Source organism: Danio aesculapii, chromosome 19 (genome assembly GCF_903798145.1).
Source record: "Danio aesculapii chromosome 19, fDanAes4.1, whole genome shotgun sequence".
Taxonomy (NCBI): Eukaryota; Metazoa; Chordata; class Actinopteri; order Cypriniformes; family Danionidae; genus Danio; species Danio aesculapii.
Genome location: NC_079453.1, coordinates 11,731,706 through 11,746,460, shown reverse-complemented (window position 1 = coordinate 11,746,460; position 14,755 = coordinate 11,731,706). Strand labels below are relative to the sequence as shown.

The 14,755-nt window shown below is 35.3% G+C and overlaps 1 protein-coding gene across 1 annotated transcript in view; it reads left to right on the top strand.

The window, feature by feature from the left end:
* Positions 1-13,696: 13,696 nt before the first annotated feature.
* slc2a3a (solute carrier family 2 member 3a) overlaps positions 13,697-14,755 on the top strand; it is a 30,508-nt gene continuing 29,449 nt past the window's right edge. Inside the window, exon 1 of the mRNA XM_056480093.1 lies at positions 13,697-13,967. The gene's annotated coding sequence lies outside the window, so the exon portion shown is untranslated. The remainder of the gene's footprint in view (positions 13,968-14,755) is intronic.

Genomic DNA, 14,755 nt, shown 5'->3' with positions numbered 1-14,755 from the left:
GTAGATGCAATGTAACTGAAATTCAACAAACGGACCATCAAAATAAAGAAATAGTATCTGGATGCAGCCTTATGATGCAAGCTGAGATTGCATTATTCAGCGATGCAATGTCAGACACAGTGCACTCAATGAAGCGAATTACATCACTGTGAGGGGTAGGGTTAGGGGTGGGGTTAGGTGAGCCCATTAAAATGCATTGGATGCAGCTCAGATTGCACTGCACCAGGTCTGCATCCAGACCCCTCTAAAATAAAGTGTGACCAGAGTAAAATCGCAAAAATCGCAAACAGTGTATTGTATACATATCAAAATAAGAAGAGTAAAATTTGACTTTAATGGTCAATGTGTTTAGGATAAGATGCAAGAACCTAAATATTTGTTATTTGCTAATTATTTTAGAATGAAAACTACCAATTTACCAACTTGAATATCTATTCACGCAAGTTTTGCCATTTGAAATACTGAATGATTTATTTATGTGATATGTAGTTCCAAACTGAATCAAGAACAAAAATTACATGTATGCAAACATTCTCCTTTATTTGGTCGATAAATTGGTCAATAAATATATATTTATATATATATATATATATATATATATATATATATATATATATATATATATATATATATATATATATATATATATATATAAAACGAAGACCAGCTAGCAAAGTATCACACTCTTCTCACCTCAAAAGGTGCTCTAGCGACAGATGCTAGAGGCCATGGTCTTTAGCCTCCTTGTTAGAGCAACCGACTCCTGTGCAAAGAATCGCCGGTTCAGTCTCAGCTCAAACCAGGTTGGTTGCAGTAGGACCGGTGGGTCACACGTGGGGGCTCATCCGGGATGGGACTGAGGTTTAGGGGGTGAGTGTAACGGAGGCCAGCTAGTGAAGTGCTATGCAGGTAAATCTCACTCCTCTGACCTCAAAATGTGCTCTAGTGAGAGATGTTAGAACTGGCTCCCATGCAAAGAATCGCTGGTTCGGTCCCAGCTCAGACCAGGTTGGTTGCAGTAGGACTGGTGGGTTACAGAAAGATTTCATTAATTCCAATCAACTGGGATCATCAAGTCTTATGCTATGCAGCGCATCTGCATCAATGATAATAAATTACAAGCAAAAGTAAATGAACAAATAAACAGTGCTTTATTTTTTTCTGGCGAGTCTAACCAGAAATTCAACAATCAAATGTAAAATAACATGGTCGTCATTCTATGAATAATTAAAAAAATATCTTATATCTAAAAATATCTTATATCTTTTAATCTTTAATATATAATCTAATCCTGCGATGTGACTAATATACACACACATTTCGATATCGATGGTCAAAACGATATATTGTTCAGCCCTAGTCTGTACATTTGTATTATGGAAAACGGAAGACCGTGCAAGCATCATGCTGTAGTTTACCCCCTTAATTTTGAATATATGTATATGATGGATTTTTTGGGAAGTGTTGGGAAATAATTGTCATATTTATAATCAATGTAATCAGTATGCAGGTGGGTTGCTGTTATGGGTCTATATACAGTACGCACATGCCAGAAAACTAGGACCTGAAAGAAAACAGTGAGGTGTCCATGGCAACATAGCTTAAAGGCGGATTAACGAGCTGAAGAGCGCTCTCATTTAGCCTCTATCTCTCCCTTGATTTTAGAATACATAAGGCTTGTTTTTGTTTAAACACAAGCACATGAAAATGTGTTGAGTACGTAACTGAATGCATATACTGAATGCATGTTATGTAAAAGGGTTTTTAATACATGCATATGTTTTGTGTAAATCTGATGGGGAAACAGTGTTGTGTTTGATTATTGAATTATGTATTTACGGTAACACTTATATACATTGTATTGTGTCATGTTGGGGTGTGAGAAAATTCTTTTATTGTGCAGTTTTCTATGTTTACTGAGTTTTTAATGATTATTGCTGGTTGTGGATGTGTTATAACCCAGCAAACAATTTTGTGTTTAATAAATGTCTAATAGACATCTAAACGCAGACAGCTTGGCTAAAACAAGGCTAAACTTGGACTGTCAGTGAAAATCTAATAGACATCTAAGAATAGCCCAAAACAGTCAAATAGACAGATTAGACAGACTTTTTATGTGTAGTCATTCATTTCTGTTTATTTGATCACTAGTCTAGTTTTGGCTTATTTTTAGATGTCTATTAGATTTTCACTGACAGCCCAAATTTAGGCTTGTTTTAGCCAAGATGACTATGTTTAGACGTCTATTAGACATCTTTTAAAAACAAAAAAAAATGCTTGCTGGGAAGTCTTTTAGAGAGTATTTTTCATAACCAGCAGGAAATTTTGCAGATAGCTTGATTTTATTTTGTAGGTCTTCCTGCTTACTATGAAATTTAATTGGTCTAAAAAAATGGTTTCATAGGACATGTTAGAACTCATACTTGAAGCAGTTTTTTATGCTTGTAATTATTATTGTGACTTGAACCCAAAATATGGAAGAATTTATTAGATTGTGTATTTTTTACTATTTAAAACCCATTTATCGATTCAACATATTGACTAGATGGCCAAATGTACACACAGAGATAGCCTGAATTTTTTATTATGTATATTATATATATTTTCTCTTCTTATCAAAGGACACTTTACATATTTGATTATTGTCCAACCTGACTAGTCAGATTAATGTATGCATGTGCATGTGTGTGTGTCTGTGTGAGTGTGTGTTCAAAATGGACTGCATAAACCAACTGTTAAAACAGCTTAATTTCGCCTTTGGTGTATGTCTGTATTCAAATGCACTAATTAGTCTTCGTTTTTTTTTTCTCTCTCGCATATCATTTACATATAATTGATGTATATAGCATATATGTGTATATATTATATTTTTACTCATTATTAACAATATGTTTGGGCATGTGTTTAATGCCTGTAAGCCAAAATGTACAAGCTTAACTTGAGACGAGCATGTATTTAATTATTTGTAAATAAAGTAATTGTTTTCAACTAGTGAAAGTGGGTTTTTTGGACATACATTCAGTAAAATGTCTCTCAAATACAAGATCTCTGGGACAATTTCAAACATTTAGTAAATGACACTGTAAAACATGGTTTTGTGATTAAAAAATCAACTATTTCATAAATACTTGATTTGTATTTACAATTATGTTTCTTCATTTTATAAATCTTATTTTTAATAACTGCATGTGAAAGTTAGACGTTGTAGACAACATAAACACACCTCTCATTATTAAAGTGACCAATCAAAATAGATATTAAAATTCCACCATTTTATGTCAGAGTTCAGTGCCAAGATTCCAGTAAGGGCGTCATCAAAGTTGTGAGGAAAGTCCAGGTGAGTTAACCGCTAAAATTTGTCGAAAATATTAGTTAAATTTAAATGAAATCAAGTGATAACATTGTCACAGAATGTTCCTCTGTGCACAGAATGCAGTTCCCTTAAATTTATTTCTATAGGTTATTTCTCTGTTTAAGTATGTTAATATGATATATGAAGTAGGCTATTTAGGTAACAGCTAAATAACATGAGCATACTTGGGAAAACGTTAAAGCCTGAAATATAAAATAATAATAATAATAATAAGTTATAATAATAAGTGAAATCCTTTTTAAGGTTTGGTCTATATATATATATATATATATATATATATATATATATATATATATATATATATATATATATATATATATATATATATATATATATATATATATATATTCATTCATTCATTCATTTTCTTTTCGGCTTAGTCCCTTTATTAATCTGGGTTCGCCACAGCGGAATGAACTGCCAACTCATCCAGCATGTGTTTTATGCCGCAGATGCCCTTCCAGCTGCAACCCATCACTGGGAAACACATGCACACTTATTCACACACACTACGGACAATTTAGCCTACCCAATTACCCTGTACCACATGTCTTTGGACTGTGGGGGAAACCGGAGCACCTGGAGGAAACCCATGCAAACGCAGGGAGAACATGCAAACTCCACACAGAAACACCAACTGACCCAGCCAAGCCTCGAACCAGCGACCTTCTTGCTGTGAGGCGACAGCACTACCTACTGTGCCACTGCGTTGCCCTATATATATATATATATATATATATATATATATATATATATATATATATATATATATATATATATATATATATATATATATATATATATATATATATATATATATGGCCATATATATATAAGGCACACATATGATTTATGTCTATATATCTAATGTATTTATAGCTGATATATTTATTCAGCAATGCCAGAGTGAGTTAAACAATGGCAATTTTCATTTGGCTGTAACCTTTTGCTTTGAGACATATAAATAAATATCAGAATACTTTGCATAATATGTCTCCTCACAGAGTTTCCTTTTACTATTCAGTCATAGTGTGAAATGTTTCAGGATCCTTCACAGCCAAAAATCTAATCTGTAAATTTGGAACATAACATCAATGCAGATTACCGGTCACACCATTGTGTCTGTCAGGCACCCAGGGGACATCAGGCCACGTCACCAGCTGGTGCCTCCAAAAATGACCCCAATAAGGTCTGTGGCACCCCCTATTGTGTTATAGAGGCTTACACAACACAATATTGTAGCCTTTTCATCTAAATTTGTCTGTAATATAATATTGAGTACACTTTTGCATCATGTTTTATGACGGCAGTCTTAAATATAAACAGCAAAACATCTATTTTACATTATGGGTTTCTGACTTTTAGGAATGAATACAGTATGATGCTTTCTGCACAGAATCAATAAATTCATAAAGCAAAAACACAGTTGATGTTGTGTGAGTCACAGTAGAGGTTTTATGTTTAATGGTAATGGGCAAAAATAGCTAATGAAAGGAGAGAACAGCTTTGCATATAAATGGGCATTGTTTTTCTGACCTTTTCGACTCTTTATGCTTGTTCAAAGGCTTGCAAAAAGTTTAGAAGAGCATGACTGACTCGAACCAACTTTGACATTTTGGATCATTGAAAATATATTGATTTCCATTCATATAATATGACATCACACTTTTAACATGTCTACATTGAATGAGAATAGAGAAAGAGAGAGAGTAGGATTAGAAAAATACGATATATTTTTATATAAAATACTTATAACCTGCTATTTATTTAACATTGTTTTGATCTCTTGATATTGTGTACGCACTGTACAGTGCATCCAGAAAGTATTCATAGCGCTTCAGTTTTTCCACATTTTTTTGTTACAGCCTTATTCCAAAAAGGATTAAATTCATGTATTTCCTCAAAATTCTACACACAATACCCCATCATGACAATGTGAAAAAATATTTTTTGAAATTGTTGCAAATTTATTAAAAATAAAAAAGCTGAAAAATCACATGTTCATAAATATTCACAGCCTTTGCTGTGAAGCTCTAAATTGAGCTCAGGTACATTCTGTTTCCACTGATCATTCTTGAGATGTTTCAATACCTTAGTTGGAGTTCACCTGGGCTAAATTTAGTTGATTGAACATGATTTGAACAGGCATACACCTGTCTATATAAGGTCCCAGGGTTGACAGTGCATGTCAAAGCACAAACCAAGCATGAAGACAAAGGAATTGTCTGTAGACATCCAAGACAGGGTTGTCTCAAGTCACAAGGCTGGGGAAGGTTACAGAGAAATTTCTGCTGCTCTGAAAGTTTCAATGAGCACAGTGGCCTCCATCATCCATAAGTGGAAGATGTTTGGAACCACCAGGACTCTTCCTAGAGCTGGCCGGCCATCTAAGCTGAGTTATTGGGGGAGAAGGGCCTTAGTCAGGGAGGTGATCAATAACCCGATGGTCACTCTGTCTGAGCCCCAGCGTTCTTCTGTGGAGAGAGAAGAACCTAAAATAAGGACAATCATCTGTGCAGCAATCCACCAATCAGGCCTATATGGTAGAGTGGCCAGACGGAGGCCACTTCCCACCTGGAATTTGGCAAAAGGCATCTGAAGGACTCTCAGACCATAAGAAACAAAATCCTCTGGTCTGATGAGACTAAAATTGAACTCTTTGAAGTGAATGCCAGGCATTACGTTTGGAGAAAACCAGGCACTGCTCATCACCAAGCTAATACCATCCCTACAGTGAAGCATGGTGGTGGCAGCATTATGCTGTAGGGATGCAGCGGGAACTGGAAGACTAGTCAGGATAGAGGGAAAGATGAGTGCTGCAATGTACAGAGACATCCTGAATAAAAACTTATTTCAGAGTGCTCTTGATCTCAGACTGGGACGATGGTGGTTCTTCCAACAGGACAATGACCCAAAGCACACAGCCAAAAAAATCAATGGAGTGACTTCACAACAACTCTGTGAATGTCCTTGACTGGCCCAGTCAGAGCCCAGATCTAAATCCTATTGAACATCTCTGGAGAGATCTGAAAATGGCTGTACACTGTCACTTCCTATCCAACCTGATAGAGCTTGAGAGGTACTGCAAAGAGGAAAGAGGCAAAAATTCCCAAAGACAGGTATGCCAAGCATGTGGCATCATATTCAAAAAGACTTGAGGCTGTAATTGCTGCCAAAGGTGCATCAACAAAGTATTGAGCAAAGGCTGTGAATACTTATGTACATGTGATTTTTCAGGTTTTTAATTTTTTTTATAAATTTGCAACAATTTCAAAAAATCTTTTCATTATGGGGTATTGTGTGTAGAATTTTGAGGAAATAAATAAATTGAATCTATTTTCTACAATAAGGCTGTAACAAAAAAATGTGGAAAAAGTAAAACGCTATGAATACTTTACGGATGCACTGTATGTACAGGCATTTATTTATTTTTATACTTGTAATTGTAATTATTATTATCATTTATATAACTTTCTATGTCTTGTTTTGTTTTGGTAAGTACATGTTAGAAGTTTCTAAAAAAAATTACGAAGAATGTGTTTAAAAAAAGTAAATAAATAAGTAAGCAATCCAACAATATGTGTTGTAAAAGGAGGCTGCTGATTTAAAAATATGCACTCATTTGAAATTAGATTTTTTTGATTCTGCTGATCAGTGTGAATAATGAAATTCCTGAAATTTCTTTAACTGGGATCTTGTTTAACTTTGTGAAATCTAGTCATTGACTACATCTTGTGGACAATATAAATGTAACCTACAGTTTTATTTGAAAATATGACTTTCAAAGGTAAAATAATTATTCAGTAGATCAGGTTTTTTTTTTTTTTGACTAAACATCTTATTCCCAAAGGTAAAGCACTTAGCTATTGACCACAGAGGTCTGTAAGTGTAGTCTGTCTGCATTATGAATTTTTTATGATCAACTATTGTCAGTAAATGTGAAATTATTAATGGTAATAATTTTTGCGATCTTCACACGTTTTGTGAAAATTATGTAACAGATGCACTATTATGATGCTTGTGTTATTGAATTATTGGAAGTGTTAATAGTGTAGTAACATTTTGTGTCCTGACGATGGCAGAAAAGCATCTTCTATGGAGTCTAAACTATGAGGCGCCGTGTAGGATTTAAATCAAACTTTGCTTATCAACACACACATAAACACGTGCATATACACCTATAAATTACTCGCATATACACCTATACTTTTAGACGTTCAAAACAACATATATGAAACTTGTGTATATACATATAAACTTGACACACGCATACACTCACACACACACGCACATACATATAAACTCCATTTATGCAAACACTACGACACACGCGCACATACATATATACTCCATCCATGCAAACACACCCACATTAACACACGCACATACATATAAACTTCATCCACGCATACACACCCACATTAACACACGCACATCCATATATACTCCATCTATGCAAACACACCCACATTAACACACGCACATCCATATATACTCCATCTATGCAAACACACCCACATTAACACACGCACATCCATATATACTCCATCTATGCAAACACACCCACATTAACACACGCACATCCATAAATACTCCATCTATGCAAACACACCCACACACATACAACTCCCAGCATGCATAAACACCCGTTAAACAGTCGAGCAAACATCCAAAACAAGATACACAAAGGTATACAAAGTTGTGCATATATGCAGGTGATTTATATGTGGATGTGCGTTAACTTTTCAGTGTGAACGGAAGGCATTAAGTAATTTTTTTTCTCATGCAAATCAACATGAATTTCAGAGTGATCTTGATAGCCGTGACGTTTTTCGGTGCTTTATTTACTTGTGCTAATTGCAATGAGGATGATATAGTCAGGCGAATAAAAGTGAAACAAGATTATAAAACTGCAGCGCATTAAACACACGCGTCTGTAGTCTACCGCAAAACACAGAGTAGACGAGCACTACAATTTAAAGCACAGATAGCGTGACCGTCTCTCTGAACCTCAGATGGCGTGACCGCAGTCATGAACTGCGGGCCTTGATGGCGAAACAAATTGCGCAATTCAGATTCTGTTTGCAGTTCAGCTGAAGGGGACACATTTGACTCCACTGAATTAGATATGGATCTTATTATAGTCGGCGAAGCAAGAACATTTCGCAAAATGTTAGTTGCTTCTGTAACGTTAGCGCTATCCCTTTTCATCATGGTCATTCAAATGGAGAAACGTGGCGAAATAGCTTACTTCATCTTATTTTCTGATTAATGGCAACTGGCAAACCAACAATGTGCATTCCTGCCACCTTCTGGACTGAAGTGTGGACCCAAAATAACCCATTAAGGATTGCGACACCATACAGAAAATCATATTAGACAACAATGTATTTATTCTAATAATAAATAATATTATATACTTCATATGTGGCCGTGTATTGATTAAACCTACTCCTTTCATTTATTTTAGGATTTTTAATAAACATTTTGCTGGAGCAGTCATGTCATGTTTTCAATAATCAAAAGACCTAATACCTCAATTAATCACATCATTTATATTTCATAAGCTTGAAGATAGGATAGATTTCACTACAACACAGCTAATTGAAATGACCTGATACATGCTTATAATTATAAATAATGATATATTTCGTTTTGGCTGTGACTTTTACACTGAAATGACTTCTTTTTTTATGAACTGAGATAACTTCCTGTTATACTGAAATACCTTCCGTTTAAAGTGAAAAATTCATGCACACTCACATATGAAATCACTTGCATATATGTATATACACAAGTCACTATATATATATGGGTGTGTTTGCATAGATGCAGTTTATATGTATGTGCGCGTGTGTGTGGGTGTGTTTGCATAGATGCAGTTTATATGTATGTGCGCGTGTGTGTGGGTGTGTTTGCATAAATGCAGTTTATATGTATGTGCGCGCGTGTGTGGGTGTGTTTGCATAGATGGAGTATATATGGATGTGCGTGTGTTAATGTGGGTGTGTATGCGTGGATGGAGTTTATATGTATGTGCGTGTGTTAATGTGGGTGTGTTTGCATGGATGGAGTTTATATGTATGTGCGCGTGTGTCGTAGTGTTTGCATAAATGGAGTTTATATGTATGTGCGTGTGTGTGTGAGTGTATGCGTGTGTCAAGTTTATATGTATATACACAAGTTTCATATATGTTGTTTTGAACATCTAAAAGTATAGGTGTATATGCGAGTAATTTATAGGTGTATATGCACGTGTTTATGTGTGTGTTGATAAGCAAAGTTTGATTTAAATCCTACACGGCGCCTCATACTAAACCCTTCCTGGAACACAAAATCATACATGTGAGATTGTTTGTGATTTTTATTACTTTATTTGCCTGTTTTTATTATAAATTAAAATATTTCGCAGACTGAAGTAATACATTTTTTTAATCCAGTTTTTATTAACCCTTGCACATTTCTAAAAAAAAATAAGTCAGAATTAATAACCTGCCTGAATTATTTTTTCCACCAATTTCTGTTTAACAGAGAGATTTCTAAACATAATAGTTTTAATAACTCATTTCTAATAACTGATTTATTTTAGACCCTTTCATTTTATGATTTTAGTTTTTACATGTTATGACTTTGTTTCTCATTTCTCCCCATATGTTCTTTAAGTTCAGTAGATACGTGATTGTTTTCACATGCGTCCTGTTATGTCGTGTGTGTTTAAGTTGACTAGTTTCCCATGTTTTTTTGCTTGATTATTGTTGATGCTAGCCCTTGGTTATCGTGGGTTTTACCCTGCTTTTCCAAACTCTAGTCTTTCTAAAGTTTTATGCTTCGTTGCTTTTTTCTTTGTTTTTAGAACATGTTTCTCATACTCTAGTTTTTCCAGAGAGATTTTCCCTGTTGGCCTTTTTGTTCCTACATTAAGTCTTCTGTTATCTCTGCATTTTTTTGTTTCAAATCTGGATTTTTATTTATTTATTTTTTTTGTAAATAAATCTCTCACAGTGCAAGTAGTGTCTCGCTGTTGGGTTCATTACCCTCCTGTGGCTCTGCAGTGAGCACCACTTGGTGATTCAGAATCCAACACTGGAAAACTGGGTTTAAACTATGTCTCTTTTCTTTCTATCTATCTATCTATCTATCTATCTATCTATCTATCTATCTATCTATCTATCTATCTATCTATCTATCTATCTATCTATCTGCCTGCCTGCCTGCCTGTCTGTCTGTCTGTCTTTCTGTCTGTCTGTCTGTCTGTCTTTCTGTCTGTCTGTCTGTCCGTCCGTCCGTCCGTCCGTCCGTCCGTCCATCCATCCATCCATCCATCTATCTATCTATGGCTCGTTCCTGCTCACCCAACCAACGTTCTTCTTCACATACCACCTCCATCCAATCCCGTGAACAATCACCAGACTACTAATCATTTGCACCTGTTCCCCATTACCCAAGCATACTATAAATACACACCTTCTTGATTCACTTGTCGGTAGGTGTTGAAGTCAGATGGTTGTTTTCACCTGGTTTACGGTGTAGTCTTACCTTCGTCCATGGATGTTCCTTATGAGTCTTCGAGTCCTTCACACTTATCAAGGGAAGTGATTATTCTTATCTGATGGTTGCCAGAAAATCTGCTATCTCTCTGATGAACTGTGTGCTTGTGTACTCTCCTATGGATGACCTTTATCTGCTTACTGATCCTCCCTGATCTAGTGAAAAGCTTACACTTGTGTAGTGTTTATCAGAAGATTTACCTCCAACTAGATGAACTGTATCGGAGTATTCACCTGCAGTGTTTAACGAAAGTAAATGCCTTGTGAATTGAATGCTTATACTTGAGTTGTTTACCAAAATCAACTACCAACTAGATCTCTGTATCTGTATACACTCCCACTGTGTACAGTGAGCGACCTTCTAGTGAGATCTAATGATACACTCATTGCTGTGTATGAAGATCACAACAGCATATACATCAACCCTTTGATTTGTGACTGTTTTGAATAAAACTTGTGACGAGAACCACCTGTCTTCCTTGCCTACCAGCGTGACAATCACAGGTTCAAACAAATTTATGAGTAAAAGGTTTTGTGGGATACATTGGTTTTTCAACTTAATCGATTTGTGATGAGAACATGGAGTTAGGGTTTTTATTTTAAACTGTAAACCCACAGTACAGACCAATTGCAGTTCTCATTTTATATCAGGTACGTTTACGCTATGCTGAATCATACACCTTACTCATTTTTGATTGCAGCAATGATTTCAGCAAAAACGGTTAAATAAGCTGAATTTAAACTGCAGACACTGAATGCTTGGAATGAAATGTACAAATTTAAGTTCACATACCCTGCTGTGCAGTTGGCTGTCAGAATGCAGTTGTTTTGCTTGTTGATTACCCAGGCTTTGTAAAATTCTGTCTTTCTTTGGCTAAGCAGAACCTCGGTTTTTAGCACGACATACTTTTAGTTTTGAATCTGGTAATCATGGAACATTAATTCTTGCACATGACCACACAGAACAATTGTAGGCATCCAAAGACTTGTAGGCCTTTAACATCTCATGTAAACTCTATGTTTGTTGTGTTTTATAAATGCATTTATAAAATGATTATAAATAAGTGGAGTTATAATTTATTATAAGCATGAGATTCATAGAAATTGTCACCAAAAATAATTCTAAATCACATTTTCTAAAAGTTACAACTGAAATTAATTTTTTTTTTTTTTTTTTTTTTTTTGCAAAGATAAAGGACAAAACATGTTACAGTTGACAAGGTCATAATTAATCTAAGAGTAAGCATATATTTTTGTTACTTTTGTCCCTGTCAAAAGTAATGATGTGCAATTTATATTTAAAGTTGTTTTTCTACATTTATTCATAATACCACCTGACATTGATGGATTATCCATGTAAGTTATAAACCACAGCAAAAATGTATTTTTGTCTAAAACAGGGGTGCCCAAAGTAGGCCCCACGGGCCAAAGTTGGCTCATTGTAGCCTTTGGTATGGCCCACCATCTTATATAAAGAGGGAGAATGATGGGGTGTTTTTTTTTGGGTGAATGACTTTGACAGATCATTTTGAATTTAATGTAACATTTGTTTTCTTTGTTTAATTGAGCTACAAAATGAGACAACTAAAATGAAATGTTTCAATTAAATGAATCGGACTTTTAAAATACTGTCATATAGAGGACAATGCACAAAACATTGGCAAGCAAAGACAGGATCAGCTCGACTACTGTGTTAATGTGTTTTAAATTAGATGGTTTATGTTTTTACTAAAATAAATTCATTATGAAATGTTATACATGATACTGCATCATTAAATAATGGTTTTAAAGCAACATTTTCTAGTTATTTTTAATTATTAACAAATAAATTAGGAAATTACTCATGGCAAACCGAATGTAATACAGTTTGGAATGTTTAAATTTGTCCCACATCTCTCAATCAAGTTTTGTTTTTGGCCCTTTTTAAGAGTTTCGGCGCCTTTGGTCTAAAACATCTTTTAAAATGTTATTATTTCTCTTTTACACAACATACAAATAATCATAAATTAATTTTAAACCAAAACATCCTTTAAACATTTTAAAAACCAGTCCCAAACTCTTTATGTAGCTTATATTTAACCATCAGCACTTCGTTTTATTATTATTCGTTTAGATTAGATTCAACTTGATTGTCATTACACATTTTCAAGGCAACAAAATGTAGTTTAGGTTTAACCAGGAGTGCAATAGTAGCCAGTGCAGAAAATATAGGTTTGTCAATATTGCAATTATAGAAAACTATGGGTAATATTTAAAGATTGATGTATTATGAACATATACGTCATATTAACTAGAGTCAGATATTTGCAAATAGATTAACAAAAAAGCTCACAATAGTTTTAAAGTGTACATAAATGAAATGTATAAAATGATGCAACACTGCTGTGTTTAAAACTCATCCAGTCAAGTCTTGTGACTCCTCCTGCAGTGAGGATTGAGCTGCTGCAGAATATGATACTGCCATCACGTGCCTGCTTTTGAGGCCTGAATCAACGCTGGTGGAGGCATGCCCACACTGATATAATTGGTAATTGCAGGTGAAGAAAAGGGTAAACAGTAGCCTATATGCTTTCTTATATTCAGTAATTCTGTTCTCACTCCACATATTGGCAGCATCCTTTGCGGTACCCGGCACAGCATCCATTTTCTCCATTTTTTTTGCTCTATCAAGGTCACCCGCGCAGAGCATCATGGGCGGTGTGGGTATCAGATGCTGTTTGGTCCCACCCCACCAGCAGCATTCTCATCCTGACCAAACCCTGCCGAATAAGGTATTCCCGCATCACGAGGCGCTGTGACGGAACAGCTGTCACGGGGCGTGATGCGAAATGCGCGTCGTGGATAAATAAAGGGGCGGGCACGAGGTTTTACGTGCTCAAGCGGCGGTATTTCGTCAAAGAGGAGAACGTGCGGTTTGTCGTGTATGTGCTGCCGGTGACGAATAAAAGAATACATCACCGGCTGAACGTAGTTCTGGACAATTCAGTGCCAGTAGGTCAACGGATACGTGCGCGCACACGGGGCGGTCACGACGCACGAGAAACACGGTAAGTGCAGCCTTAATTGTTGAGGATTATATTCTTAAATTAAGAGTCATTCAAAAAGCATATTAGTTGCTATAGTAGCCGTGTGCTGATGGTATAATTCCTGCATGTTATGTTGTGTATTTTGGTTGTTTAGTGTCAATTTACTGACAGCTTATTCTTGTGAAATGGTAAGCTATATAGTGAATGATAAAATACTACTATAATACACAGCGTGATGCTACAGCAACGTTATTAATATCATCATGGCTGTGGGGCTGTTATATTAGTCGTGTGGATTAATAAATAGATTGCTTATAATTACGTTAACCAGTGATTTTGTGCTTATAACAGGGTTGAAGTGAAAAACACGACCAAATTGGCCAAAAAGCCGAGTCAGCATGTGTAGGAGCACCTGTTGTAGCGAGATAAAAGGCTATTAATATTTATTTAATATTCCTCACATTTTTACACGTTTACATCAATGTTTTAGGATTTGATGGTCGACATAAAAGGTTTGGCAAAGAGGTCAGAATTGTTAAAATACATATACATTTTTATTTTTTCATAAACATTTATGTTCTGCAGATTTACCGGAAGATGTAGCATAATAGCAGCAGTTCGTTGTGTGGGTTGTTCATTTCAGAACGGAAAGCTGACGAAATATCATTATTAGTTACTTTATAATTTTTAAAAACTTCTTAAATGTCTCAAAAGCGTTTGTTTTGTTTACAACGTCGTATAACTGCGTGGAGCGCTCAAATTGGTGATGTTGTGCAATGATGATGTTCAACAGATGTCTAAAACTCCGT